Source organism: Neofelis nebulosa, chromosome 7 (assembly GCF_028018385.1).
Source record: "Neofelis nebulosa isolate mNeoNeb1 chromosome 7, mNeoNeb1.pri, whole genome shotgun sequence".
Lineage (NCBI taxonomy): Eukaryota > Metazoa > Chordata > Mammalia > Carnivora > Felidae > Neofelis > Neofelis nebulosa.
In genome coordinates, this window is record NC_080788.1 from 132,504,994 (window position 1) to 132,518,687 (window position 13,694).

The window sequence follows — 13,694 nt, forward strand, 5'->3', positions numbered from 1 at the left end:
GAGTAAATATTTTAGTGTCAATCCTTCCAGAATTTTCTCTGCGTGTGCCCATTGTTTTTAAGCAAACTGACAAGAAGACATATTGAAAGCTTTTCTTTTTTGACTGTAGTGAAAACTTTGAAACAATGTAAATGCCTGTCGGTAAGAAAATAGTGAATTAAATTCTGGGGCATGTGCGCAGCGGAATCCCTCACGGTTACCAGGAGGAAGAGACAGATGCCTGTCCCCTGACAAGGAAAGATGTCCACAGTATACGGTTCAGTGAGAAGAGCAGGTTGTAGAACAATCGTGTTTCGAAGTTTAAGCATTTGCCGGTGTTCAGTGTATGTGCACATTCTTCAGACCTCCATTGATCATGTCTCCTCCTTTTACTTCTTTTTGTAAAGTTTTTTTTTTTGAAATGTTTATTTATTTGAGAGAGATAGAGAGCAGGGGAGAGGCAGAGAGAGAGAGAGAGAGAGAAGATCCCAAGCAGGCTCTATGCTGTCAGCACAGAGCCCGATGAGGGCCTCGAACCTACGAACCCTGAGATCATGATCTAAGCTGAAACCGAGAGTGGGAAGCTTAACTGACTGAGCCACCCAGGTGGCCCTTTTTAAATTTTTTTTTAAATAAACATTTGTATATAAGAGACAGAGCACGCGCAAGCAGGGAAGGGGTAGAGAGAGGAGGAGAGAGAGAATCCCAAGCAGACTCCAGGCTGTCAGGGGAGAACCCACCTCAGTTTTCGCTTATTTATATTTGGGTGAATGTGCGGCTGCCGAAGGTCAATCTGTCGGAGGCCTGGGGTGCTCATTCTCTGGGAAGTTTCCCTGCAGTTCCGCGGCCCCCTTCCCACAGACCAGCTCTGGACCACCAGCACCCTCCCCTCTGGTGAAGTTCTCCCATATAACAGGTTGACCCTCTGGCCCAAGACCAGCCCGCCCCCACCTGCTAAGGAGCCCGTTCCTGCCTCCCAGCTCCTGCCTAAAGCTCCGGCCTGAGCCCTCGGGCAGATTCATTCACCACCACCAGGCTGCGAACTCTGTCCCACCTGGGAGAAGTTCCACGGGCTTCCCTCCCTCCTCGAATGACAAAAACCAGGTGGGCCCCTGTTTGCTCCTGTTTCAACAACTCTTTCTCAGGAGACAGTCACATTACTTGGTTCTTTTTTGAACCAGTTAGAACATCCGTCTGGTCTCCTCGTGTGTTAAATAAAATCTGTAGCCCATGTTCATTTTTATATCTGTATGATAGCCAAGATTTTTTTCTCCCCCCCCCCAAAAAATCTTTAATGGTAACGATCAGTTATTCAAAGAATACAGCCAGATGAGCCAAGTATATTTGTTTCCTAGTGGTGCCGTAAAAAGTTACCACAGCTTTTTTACACTGCCACAGTAAAGGTAGTGGTTTATAAAAGCAGAAGTCCAAAAATCAAGATGGTGTGCGGGGAAGGTTGGTTTCTCCTGGGGGCTCCGGGAGAGAGTGGGTACCTGTCTCTTCCAGTTTCCAAACACCGCTGGCATCCCTTGGCTTACAGCCACATGACCACGACCTCTGTTTCAATCTTCTCACTGTTTTTACCTCTCTCTCTCACTGAACCCTCTAGCACCCTTCCCACCGTCGAGCTCACCCAAATAATCCAGCATGATGTTCCCATCTCAAGTCCGTAATTACCAAGGCCCTGTTGGGAGCACCTGGGTGGTTCATTTGGTTAAGCATCTGACTTCGGTTCGGGTCATGATCTCACGGTTCGTGAGTTTGAGCCCCGCATCGGGCTCTGTGCTGACAACTCGGAGCCTGGAGCCGGTTTCGGATTCTGTGTCTCCCTCTCTCTCTGCCCCTCCCATGCTCACGTGCTCTCTCTCTCTCTCTCTCTCTCTCTGTCTCTCAAAAATAAACATTAAAAAAATAAATAAAATAAAAACTAAGGCCCTTTGGCCATATAAGGTACATTCACTGTTTCCAGAAATGGTGGAGGCGGGGGGCACATTATTCAAGAAATGTAGGAAGAGAAGAAACTAGAAAAACAAAGAAAATATACAGGGCTAGAATCCTACTAAGGCTTTTCGTCAAAGGCTTAAGAAATGCTGTGAATAAAAGAATGATCAAACACATTACAATACATACATATGTCATTGAAATACTACGCAGCGGTTATGACAAACGAGTTAGGTCAGCCTGTGTTAGCATTACATGTCACGACACGGCAAGATTTTCAAGATACGGTCACTGGAAAAAGCAACGCTGTGTAGGTGAGTAGATGGGCTCTAGATACACCACAAACTAATATGCATGGTCATCCCTGGAGGGGGAGGTGGGATCGAGTGGGGACATGGGGAGACTTTTCATTTTCTATCTGTGCACTTGGGAATTCCTTGAGTATTTGCAATATTATATTTGCATTATGTGTAATTTTTTTAAGATCACAGTAATGAAAGTATCAAAGACGATCCAGAGGGGGCGAAATGGCCTTCCCTTCCCCTCCTGGTACTGCTTCTCTGGCTCCTCTGAGAAGCTAAGTCAGGTCCACCCTCCCGGCTGCATCAGAGAGCCCAGGTACGGCCCCCTCCCGCGCTGACCAGATGTACAGGAAGGACAGACAGACACAGGCAGCGTCTCCCCAGAGGTAAGCGTGTGTTCACTCATTTCTCAGGCCACAAGGAACCCCTGGTAGGAAGCTCTCCTTTAGGGTCCATTTCTCGTACCTCTTTTCTTCTGCAGGCAAACTCTGAACCGCCCAGGCCCCCCAGCCCGCCGTCCTAACATTCCGTGGTGTTCGCCTGGATCGTTTCCTCCTTTGATGCCCCGCCACCATCAGCCTGGTTCTAATTAGCAGCCGGCACGTAACACAAAGGCGAGTTCTAGAAATACGCAGTTTCCACAAGCAGGCTGCTCCCCTCTTATTATGTTAATAATGAAGCTATTCCCTGTGGTACCTTGGGATGGCGTATCTGATAAGCAGCGGCAGCACGACTGCGTGTTCCAGACATTCGTGCTGCATAAACAGAGCGAGCGGAGGCGGAAACAGCTCCGACACAGCCTTCACACGCATACAAATTGGTGACAACTGCCATCTAAAGGCCCGATGTGTCCGTTCGGCACACTGCTCTCGCTCAAACATCCAAGACTAATGTGTTGCCTGAATGGGATCCGGATTCGATGATCCCCTCTGCACCTGAGGCATGAGGACCGCAGAAGCCAGAAAGCTGGCTTCCATGTCCCTCGACCTACTTCAGGGACCCTAGTGCTGTCGAGTGCTTTGGAGGGCAGCATCCCCTGGTCCCTCTTCGAACCCACACACAGGGCACTGGTCTGACCCGGTGTTTACATTTACGGAGTACCGCGGGCTGTAGCAGGTGCCAAATGAAACATCAGTCTGGTTTTTTTTTTTTTTTTTTTTAAGTTTATTTATTTTGAGAGAGAGAGAGAAAGAAACAAAGTGTGAGTCGGGGAGGGGCAGAGAGAGGGGGGGAGGAGAGAGAGCATTTCAAGCAGACTCCACCCTGTCAGCACAGAGCCAGATGCTGGGTTCCAATTCCCAAACCGTGAGATCATGATCTGAGCCACTATCAAGGGTCGGAACGCTGAACGGACTGAGCCACCCAGGTGCCCCAACACATCCGTCACTGTACTTCACCTCAGTGATGGCCAAGATTCCTTCTCAAGGCCGAAGACCCACTTATAGATGAAAATGCTATCGTGGGCCCCTAAGGGAGAAAAGATCCCTTTTTAGCACTTATTGATTTTAAAAATATACAATGAAAAACTCAATTCGGCAACTCTGAGTAAATGTGCATCTTATTGTCAAAATGGTATTTACATATATTTGAAAATCTTTAAACGTCTATTTTTGAAGCTTATTATTATGAAATAAACGTTTGTGTTTCCCCTCGCCCCAGAAAATTCATATGTTGAAACCCTCTTTCCCCAGGATCAAGGTATTAGGAGGTGAGGCCTTTGGGGTGATTAGGGCGTGAGGGTGGGGCCCCCGTGAATGGGGTTATTACCTGAAAAAAGAGACCCCGCAGAGCTCCCTAGCCCTTGCCACCTTGTTAGGACAGGAGAATTGTGCAATCTGCAACCCGGAAGAGGAAGCTTACCAGAACCCCGTCGTGCTGATACTGATCTTGGACTTCCAGCATCCCAAATATAAGAAATACATTTCTGTTGTTTATGGACACCCAGCCTATGTACTTTGTTATAGCTGCCCAAACAGACTAAGGCACTTACTTATCCACTCCGCAGACAACAGATCCAAGGATCTCTTGCAATATTTCCTTAGCCGTTGCTCCGAGGAGTTCTCAGTCCATAACTTAGGAATCACTACTGTAGAGTAGGCAAAAGAGAAAGCGGCCTTGTTTTTGCCCTAAAGATCTTAACATTTTTAAAACTACTAGAGGAAAGAGTTTCAAGTGAAGCCTATAGAGGATCAGAGGGAGAGAGTAGACGTAAGCCTAGAAGAGGCCATAGCAGTGGGGGTGGAGAGAGAGAAAACAGAATGGGTAAGACAGTAAAGGGGGAGACCCTGGAGATGTCGGTGACCACCTGAATGCAAGAGAGAGAGTCTCACGCAGACACCATGGTTCCTGGCTCCTCTATGGGCTAAATAATGGAGCCGTTCACCAAAACAGGGCTGGAGGAGTGGGTCTCAATGTCTCCCTGGGCATCTCTGCCTCTCGGCTCTCCCTCCTCACAAATGAGACAATATCCTGAGTGCTCTTGCAGCCACAGTGGAAGACCCACTTCACGATCACCGAATGAGTCCATTTCAACTCCCTTCTGTTTACACCCAGGGAATCACAGCATATCACAGAATCCGGGAAGGAAACCTCTTCCTGTGAAGCCTCCTGTCAAAGATAATTTGGATATGCACATTCAATCCAGGGACTGCCCATTCTCTGATTTCTAGCAAGGCCAATGTCTTATTTGTACCTGAAGAACGACAAAGACCTCTCCAAGTACTTTGCTTTACTGTTTTTCTCCATTGCTTGGAGGCTGAAGAAAAGAGGGCCGGGGAGATGATCGTAACGCCAGAATATCAGCTTGCAAACTCCACTGGCTGTCCCAGACATAAATAATTGTATATATACATATTTTAATGGAACAGCATTTGTGGTGCTCTTAACTCCTGCCAGGCGCTGGGCTACATGGGTTTACATTCACTTCCTCCTTGGAGAAACCTTCAGGACCATCCAGTGTAGAATTACCCCACCTCTCCCAACTTACTCTTCACACATCTATGAGTTTTATTTTCTTCATACTACTGCTCACTCTCTGTAATGACCTCATGTCCTGACTCCTTTATGTATCATATGCGGCTACCCTCCAGTTGGTAACCACGGTAACCAAAGGCAGAATTTGTTGGCTCATTAACCCCTCTATTCCCAGCGCCTAGAAAAGTGCCTGGCACCCCATAGTCGCCTTCTTTCTTCATCTATCTAATGAATGATTCCATTTAAACTTTGTCACAACAAATGGGGTACTAACTTGACTTTTCCGAATGTGGACACTGAAGCTAAGAAAGATGTAAAAAAAAAAAACAAAACAAAAAACAAAACAAAACAAAACAAAAAACCTTGACCAAATTTACACGGCTACTAAGGGGTGGTTAGGATTCACACCCAACTCACATTGGTCTTCTAGCTGGAGCTCTTAAGACAATGCTGCCTGTATGCCTAACTTTGAGCAGTGACTCATTATTGGGGCAGAGATGAGGGTAGACAGCTCAGCGTACCCCATCGTGGCTCCTGAAAGAGAAAGGGCTCCTAGGGTATCAGCAGCATTATCTTGTTCTATAAAGGGCAGCTATTCAAGGCAGGCCCTTAGAGCTGTCTGTAAGTATTACACAGGAAGACCTTTAGAATCAATACAAAGGTTCACCCAGCACGTCTCTCTCTCCCCAAATCAAACACGGATGTCCCAGTGGACGTGGACAAAGGCTTGCAAACCTAGATGCCCAAAATGGCAACTGGAAGGATGTATAGGAAGAAAAGCCTACCTAGGGGAAAAGAAAAAGTGTTATTGATCACTCTTGATCCTTAGGACTTTTTAGCCGCAGCTGGGAGGACCACCGCGTTCTCTCCCACGGGCTGACTACTGGATTCTGCACCCACCCGGTTCGTGAGGTTGGTAACTCTCACGGAGGCAGGAGAGATGGACCGCAGAGCAACCCTGTTACTTCAAGGTTCCTATCTCTTCAGATTTGTACGTAGCAAGGGCAAATACCTTCATTTCAGCCAAAACCATTGTGTGTTCAGGCTTGTTTCCTCTGACAATGAAGAGAAGGTACAGGTGAGAGAGTTGGATAGAAAAAATATACATCTGCACATGTACTTGTATGTGTAAGTGTGTGTGTTCACATGGTCAGTTGATAGTAGCTTGAGTGGAGTCGCTGCAATACACAAGCTGAGCTTGGGCACAAATTACACTGGAATTGCTCGCTGCTATTGACTTCAAGCTGCTTTCAGATTGCTACCTTGGGCATAGGATGCGAGCAGAAAATAAGCTGCCCATTTGGAAAAGAAGAAAAATAAGCAGTCACCCTTTAATGGCCGTATCTAGCAAGTGAGTCCTTTTATACTACCTGTTTGGCAAGAGTAGAACAATATCTTAATGAGACTTTCCTCTTCATCCTCCACCCACCCCACCCCTAACCAAAGAAAAAGCCTCAAAAATCAAACCTGTCTCCAAACTGCTCAAGTTTGAGGTTGACAAGTGAACACAGACCAGAACACAGGTGCACTAGTCCCTCCTTACAGCAGGAGAAGCTCTGATTGATCAGTCAATCCCAAACCCTATTTATAGATCACTCAACTGCGTCTGCCTGGCTGAAGGTGTTATTATAAAGGCACACACCTAGATAGCTTTAAAAGGGGGAAAAAATGGGGATACCCATACAGTTTCTAAATGCTTCTGGCATAGAGCTGAGCCAATGATGGTTCCTTCTTTGGGTTCTGAAGTTCTCATTGCACAGAACTGAATACGCCTTAAGAAAATAAAAAAGAAAGGAGGGAAGGAGGGAGGGAAAGAAGGGAGGGAGGGAGGGAGAGAAAGAAGGAAGGAAAGAAGGAAGGAAGGAAGGAAGGAAAGAAGGAAAGAAAGAAGGGAGAGAAGAAAGAAAGAAAGAAAGAAAGAAAGAAAGAAAGGAAGGAAGGAAGGAAGGAAGGAAGGAAGGAAGGAAGAGAGGAAGGAAGGATCCAACCAAACAAGAATCAAGTCAGGGGCTTCAACTTCTAACCTGCAAGCATGTGGACAGCAAAAGGAAGAGAGAGGGCAGAAGAGAAGGAGGAGGGCAATAAAATCCAAATTAAAAGGCAGCATGTAAGTGATAATGATAGCTTTGGGCAGCCAGACAGGATTAATCAGGGGGATTTGAGTAAATTCAGCAGGACAGTTTGCCATTACCCTGCTGAAGCCCTTGATATTTATCAATCAAATGGAGTCACAAATGGAATCTTGGAATAAGCAGGTCTGAAATGCGGGTTAATGAATCCCCCTGTGGACACGACAGCCTTCATCCCTGATGTTATGACGAGTGGGGGCTTTCCCGGAAATGCTCCGCAGTCTAGGAAGAGGCAAACAAGTGATAGCGAATCATAACTAAGTGACCAATACACCTCGGGTCCCGAAGCTTTGCACCTAACCTAAAAGAGGCTCTAGCTCAAGGAAAACTAGACCCTAGGTGTTATGTTCTGCAGCTCAGCTGACAACCTCCTCCAGGGCTCAGGGGTCACTGTGGGGTGTGAGAGATTAAAGATCACGGAAGTTTCAGGATGGGGGGGTGGGGTTCGTGCTCTATGAGGAAGGTTCTGACTGCTGTAAACGAAGCCAGGTGTTTGGAAACTTAGTAAGTGTTTATGGAAATCAGGAAGGGGGCTGGGGGCCCATCAGCAGAGAACTCAGGCAGCTAACCACGCAGATCTCACGGTAAATTGGGAAGGTAGTTTCATTCCCACCAAGTTAAATTGAACTTGAAATTGGGAAGTCATGTTCCTTTCCAAAGGCTAGTTTTCCCTGTGAGATACTATCATTAAGGGGAGGGAAGCAGTCTGGGAATCTTCAATCCTCTATGATCTGGGGCTTAAAGGGTCACTCCAGCCTTTCAGAACTGAAGGCAGGGGGGCCACAATAGTGAGGAAGCAGGGGAGTAGAATATGGGATTTTTAGTCTAATTCTGAATTGACATACGGTCAGTTAAGAAAATGGCCTGTGTAGTGGAATGTGAAATTCATGAGAATTATCGACTGTATTCATAAGGGTGGCTAAAAAGTGATTAAGTCTGCCACCATATTTAACTATGATGCCTTAAAAAGAGGAGGCACTTAAATGCCTTTGTGGATATTTTCATTTATAGGGTTTCAGAATATTAGTGGTTTGCATTACTCACTTGATAACATCAGCTTTAAAATATGTACGTAAGAATACACACCTAATGCTAAAATCTGTATTGCTTATATATTGCTGTAGCAGCTTACACTAACCATAAACATTTATCTGGGGTCTCTCGTGAAAGTCAGAGGCAAGTTGCCAGCCAGGGTCTCGGTCATCTGAAAGCTTGACTGGGCTAGGAGAATCTGCTTCCAAGATGGTCCACTCACACAGCTGACGAGTCAATGCTGGTTGTTGGTAGGAAGCCTCAGTTCCTGACCATGTGGACCTCCTTATAGGACTGCTCCAGTGTCCTCACAATATGGCGACTGGCTCCCCCAGATGCCCATAATAGGACATGACTATATTTGCTTAAATAAAGTAGCTATGTGTTCTTTCGCTTAGAAAAGTCCTAAGGTAGGTGGTATGTGATTGTCATAGTGCTACATTAAGTCATCAGGTGCCTTGGATTCTGTCCCCCCATCCTTATTACAAGACCTGAAGGTTGCCTCCTCTGTCAATATGGAGACCTACTAGAGATCCAGCCAACTGTCCACAATCGAACAGGAAATAGAAGTTAGAAGAGAAAGGCAAAAAATGAGCCCATACCAACCGTCTGCCTCACAGTTCTGGTTTCCAGAGTGTCTGCCCAATAACCTCTGTTTCCACCTCATTAGCCAGAATGGTCACCTGAAGTTGTAATAGGAGCTGAGAAATTTATATCTAGGGCAAACATATTGCCACGCCAAAGAAAATCAGCTTTGATGGCCAAGGAAGAAAAAGAAAATGGACGTTGGGTCAGGAACAAACAGGTCCTGTCTTATCTGTTTTGTGGAGATCCCAGGAAGTTGTGCTATGCCAGAGTTCCCCCATAATATTGTCACAAATTGGCACATATGTTTAAAAAGGTCAGAGTAGGGGCGCCTGGGTGGCGCAGTCGGTTAAGCGTCCGACTTCAGCCAGGTCACGATCTCGCGGTCCGTGAGTTCGAGCCCCGCGTCAGGCTCTGGGCTGATGGCTCAGAGCCTGGAGCCTGTTTCCGATTCTGTGTCTCCCTCTCTCTCTGCCCCTCCCCCATTCATGCTCTGTCTCTCTCTGTCCCAAAAATAAATAAAAAACTTTGAAAAAAAAAATTAAAAAAAAAAATAAATAAAATAAAAAATAAAAATAAAAAGGTCAGAGTAGGGAAGCATGGAGAAAATTGGTGGGTGAGAAGTAGAACAGAAGAGATGCCTCATCTTCGGTAAAAGCATAAATTATCCTGGGAATGGTCTTACTGTAAGGATCAGACGGTTGCCTTGTTCCCTAAAGGGTTTTAATGGTTCCAAGAAATGAACTGGAAAGGACAGGTGCTTTGTAGCACTAGCCCACCATGACTGGATTGTCTCTTTCCAGTGCGACTGGGGACCCACTGGAACATTAGGCTGAAATCCAAGGCTGTTTTTGCATTCTCTCTCCCTGACATTTACAGTAAAAGGCTGAATTCTCTGCCTGGTAAACTGCGAGGCACTATCAATAGTGGGTGTTGGAAAATGATGCAGAAACAAACGGCACATTATTTATGCCAGTGGAAACAGTAAATCACCCTTCCTTTGCACTTAAACAGCACAGCAAGTGCAAATCAAAAGTTCTCACACCTCAGAAGGAGAATAATCCACGAGCTTCTCAGAGGAAGGAATTACCTACCTGCCTATACGGTGCAATAAATGTCCCTTTTAAAATGAAATAATTTCTGAGCACCTCAGCACAAGACTTACGGTGAAAAAGACAGCACCAATATTAAAATTTAATATACCCAATATTGTCATGTAACAATAAATCAACTAGTAAAAAGCAGCAAGAATTTTTTTCTCCACTCCTAAAAAGAGTTACAGCGCCTTAATTTGAATGGATGTTGGGTTACGATTATGGGTTACGATGGTGAAAAGTATGAATTCGTGTCTCTACAGCAATCAGATGTGGTTGCACAGAGCAGTTTATATAATATGCAGTGTCCTGCTCTGTCAATGTCAACGAGTATCCGCTTCTCTTATTAATTCAATGGACTATAAAGATGACAAGTTTAGAAGCTGGAATAGTGATAAAGTGAAAGCTTGGAATAGTTCAATCCTCGCGGCTTCATGGTGCTTTGCAGAGGTTGTCTGGTTCCACCCTCAGACTGGGGTGCGTGGCGAGTGCATTGCCTGTGCGTTAGGAATAGGAGAAAAGTTTAAGGCTTGAAGGAAAAACTTCTAACAGGCAGACTTCCCATCTGACTGCCTACTTGTAAGACGGACCCTGTTCAGACCATTTCGATCCGTAACCAGAGTCTGGAGTCAGACAAATCTGATTTAAATCCTGGGTCTGCCACTTAGCAACTGGGTGTGATCTCGGACAGGCTGCTAAGGCTTCTTGAGTCTCAGTTTCACCTGTAAAAACGTAGGGAAGAGGCGACCTAATTTGCAAGGTTGGCAGATGGCATACCTTATGTGAAAGGGTTGAAGCTGGGGTAGGTACTGGCTGAACGCTACCCCTTCCACCCAGTACTTTCCAGATTTCAAAATCAGGACTCCTGCTTTGCATGCATTCCCACCAAAGAAGATCTGACCTGCTTCCTTAGCCCATTATTCCTGGAAGATTAAATACCACTGTATGGAAAGTGATTAATGGTGCAGGGCGCCCGGTAAGGTCTTATCATCTTCATCATCGTCGTCGTCGTCAGGACGCGTGGCTGGGTTCTCTCGGTGGCCCTGCCAGAGATCCCACAAATGACGTGATTCTTCATGATGGAGTGGAGGAAGGAAGGGAAAGTTCCCAACAACGTGTGACAATTTTCTCTGCTAAAATATGTTCAAAGATCCCTTTTCAATCCTTTTATTATTGTCGTTAGTCACAAAAAGGCCCAACCAAGACCCCTGGAAGCCCTGGCTTCCTGACCTCTGTGCTGTGCCAGGTTTTGATTTAAGAGTTCAAGGAGGCAGCGGAACGGGCCACAAAAACACACATGCGCGCTGGCCCTGATCCTGGGGGCAGATGACAATGCTGCCACCTTGCCTGAAGGAGAGTGCACACGACAGCCTCTTCAACAGAGCGCGGCTGAAGCTGCGCCCCGGCGGACCCAGACTGCAGCTCCCAGCGATGATTTACAGAGCAACCGCACCTTCCATCAGAGGCGGAAGGGGACAGCGGCCACGCTGCCATCCCAGCTGATCTGTTAGCTACAGATCAGTCACCAAGGCAGACAGAAACACAGTGGGTAGGGCACACGTGGTAAATGTGAGCGCCTTCCTAGGGAGGGATAGGCAGGGAGGGGTGGGGAGAGAAAAATGATGGATAGGGCCAAACAGATAAAGTTTCTTCTGTGGCGATGTTACATCACCCTTAAATAGAAAATGTGATTTATTTTCCCCAAGGCTGAGGGCAGGCAAGGCAATGCTTTGGGGACCTCTTTGCTGCCAAGATTGCGTTCAGCAAAACATTTTTCCAAGCCCTTGGGTAGTGAAAAGAAAAGCAGCCAATGATCACCAGAATAGCTACTATTTATCGAGCACCAAGCACCAAGCTGGCGATGCACCAAGACGTGCGTATTCCCTCGATTTCTAGCAATGATACCAAAAGTTCACAATACCATCCTGATACTACACCTGAAAATAAATTGGGGGCCAGTGAGTCCAGAATTTCATAGACATTTTGGGGGCATGCATTATGTATGGACCAAGCACTGAATGGATACGGTGCTGAATATGAAAGACACGGTGCCCCGCGAGGAACAGACATTCTAGTAGGGAAACATACAAAATAAGCACTGAAACCAACAAACAGCATCACTTCAAGCACTAATAAGTGCTGTGAAGGGAGGAAGCAGTCGGTTTGCTACAGAGTGACATGTTGGAGGGGCTCTGGGGCAGAGGCGGGACACTTAATTTTTTTAATGTTTATTTTTGAGACAGAGTGTGAGTGGGGGAGGGGCAGAGAGAGAGGGAGACACAGAATCCGAAGCAGGCTCCGGGCCCCGAGCTGTCAGCACAGAGCCCGATGGGGGGTCCAAACCCACGAACCACAGGATCATGACCTGAGCTAAAGTTGGATGCCTAATCCACTGAGCCACCCAGGTGCCCGGAGGTGGGGACATTTAGGTAGAGGGCTCAATATTGACAGACCAGCCAATAAAATGTGCTGGAGAGGGCTTTTCTAGCAGAATGAAGAGAAAGGGCAAAGCACCCAAGATGAAGACAGAAAGAAGATGCAGAAAGAAAGCTAGTGTGACCAGGGGGGCAGTGGGCACCGGGAAGGGGATGGGTTAGGCCACCCAGCGTATCCCACATCATGCACTTTGGAGGTGGCCAAGCCAGTATGGTCACCCAAAACTATCTTAGAAGCTCGTAGGCAGTCTGCTTCTGCACACTGAGATTAACACACAGCAATACCCAGAGGATGGGCTTGGAGTCAGCCTGGTCAAGTGTAAATCCTGACCTTACCAGGAACAACCTGTTGGATCAGTTTGGAGAAGTTCCCTGACTTCTCTTTGACCTCAGTTTCTTTATCTGAAAAAGGAAATGATCACCCTGTTCATCCCTTCCCCAGTGAGAAATTGCGAGAACAAGAGACAAACTGTGTGGATAGCAGTATAAGCACTGAGCAAGCAGTGTTATTTTTCCTACACATGGGGGTTATTTTTAAAGGAATGAAAGAACCATTTCCTGTTCTTGCCCCAAGAGATAAACAGGTTTGGGTTCCTGAAGACTAGGCTCTCCCTAGAAAAAGGCAATAACTGTTCTCATTATGATCTAAAAAAAAAAAGCAAACTTCCCACTTCCTTGGAGACCTCTCCAAATAAGACTTTGTTATTCCAGGTATGGTCTCACAAAGAACAGTGTATTAGTCAGGCTTCTCTGGTGAAACATAATGTATATAAATCCATATAATATATAGACTGAGATCTAGATACCCTCAGTGGAGCTGTCCAGATTTAAGGGTCTCCAAGTGACCAAGCAGTGACTGTCTTCATCAAGGACCCCAGACTGTTTCATGCACAGAGAACTCTTGCCCCTTTCTCCTGCAATACTTTAGGTCCTGTTAAGACCTGAGAGAGAGAGAGAGAGAGAGAGAGAGAGAGAGAGAGAGAGAGAGAGAAGGGAGAGAGGGAGGGACGGAGGGAGGGAGGGAGGGAGGGAAGGAGAGAGATACTAACAAGTTACTTTCCCACAAAGCAAAATGCAGCAGAAGGACCAGAGTTGACTTAATTTATATAAAATATGTGGCAAGTCTCCTACCATATGTGTTTTGGAGAAGTCCATCAAATACATGAAGTGCCTCAGAACAGCACATGACCCCGGGGGAGAGCTTCACTAAATATTAGCTATGAT

The 13,694-nt window shown here is 46.3% G+C and overlaps 1 long non-coding RNA gene across 2 annotated transcripts; it reads right to left on the reverse strand.

Moving 5' to 3' along the window:
• Positions 1-3,390: 3,390 nt before the first annotated feature.
• Positions 3,391-5,287, reverse strand: LOC131518266 (uncharacterized). 2 transcript variants are annotated; one of them, XR_009264980.1, is made up of 3 exons: positions 4,915-5,287; positions 4,213-4,829; positions 3,391-3,689 (listed from the first exon to the last, which is right to left on the reverse strand). It is a non-coding gene; the product is annotated as an uncharacterized LOC131518266 (long non-coding RNA). The 2 variants fall into 2 exon arrangements; XR_009264981.1 differs by having other exon boundaries at positions 4,083-4,829.
• Between the last annotated feature and the right edge of the window lie 8,407 nt (positions 5,288-13,694).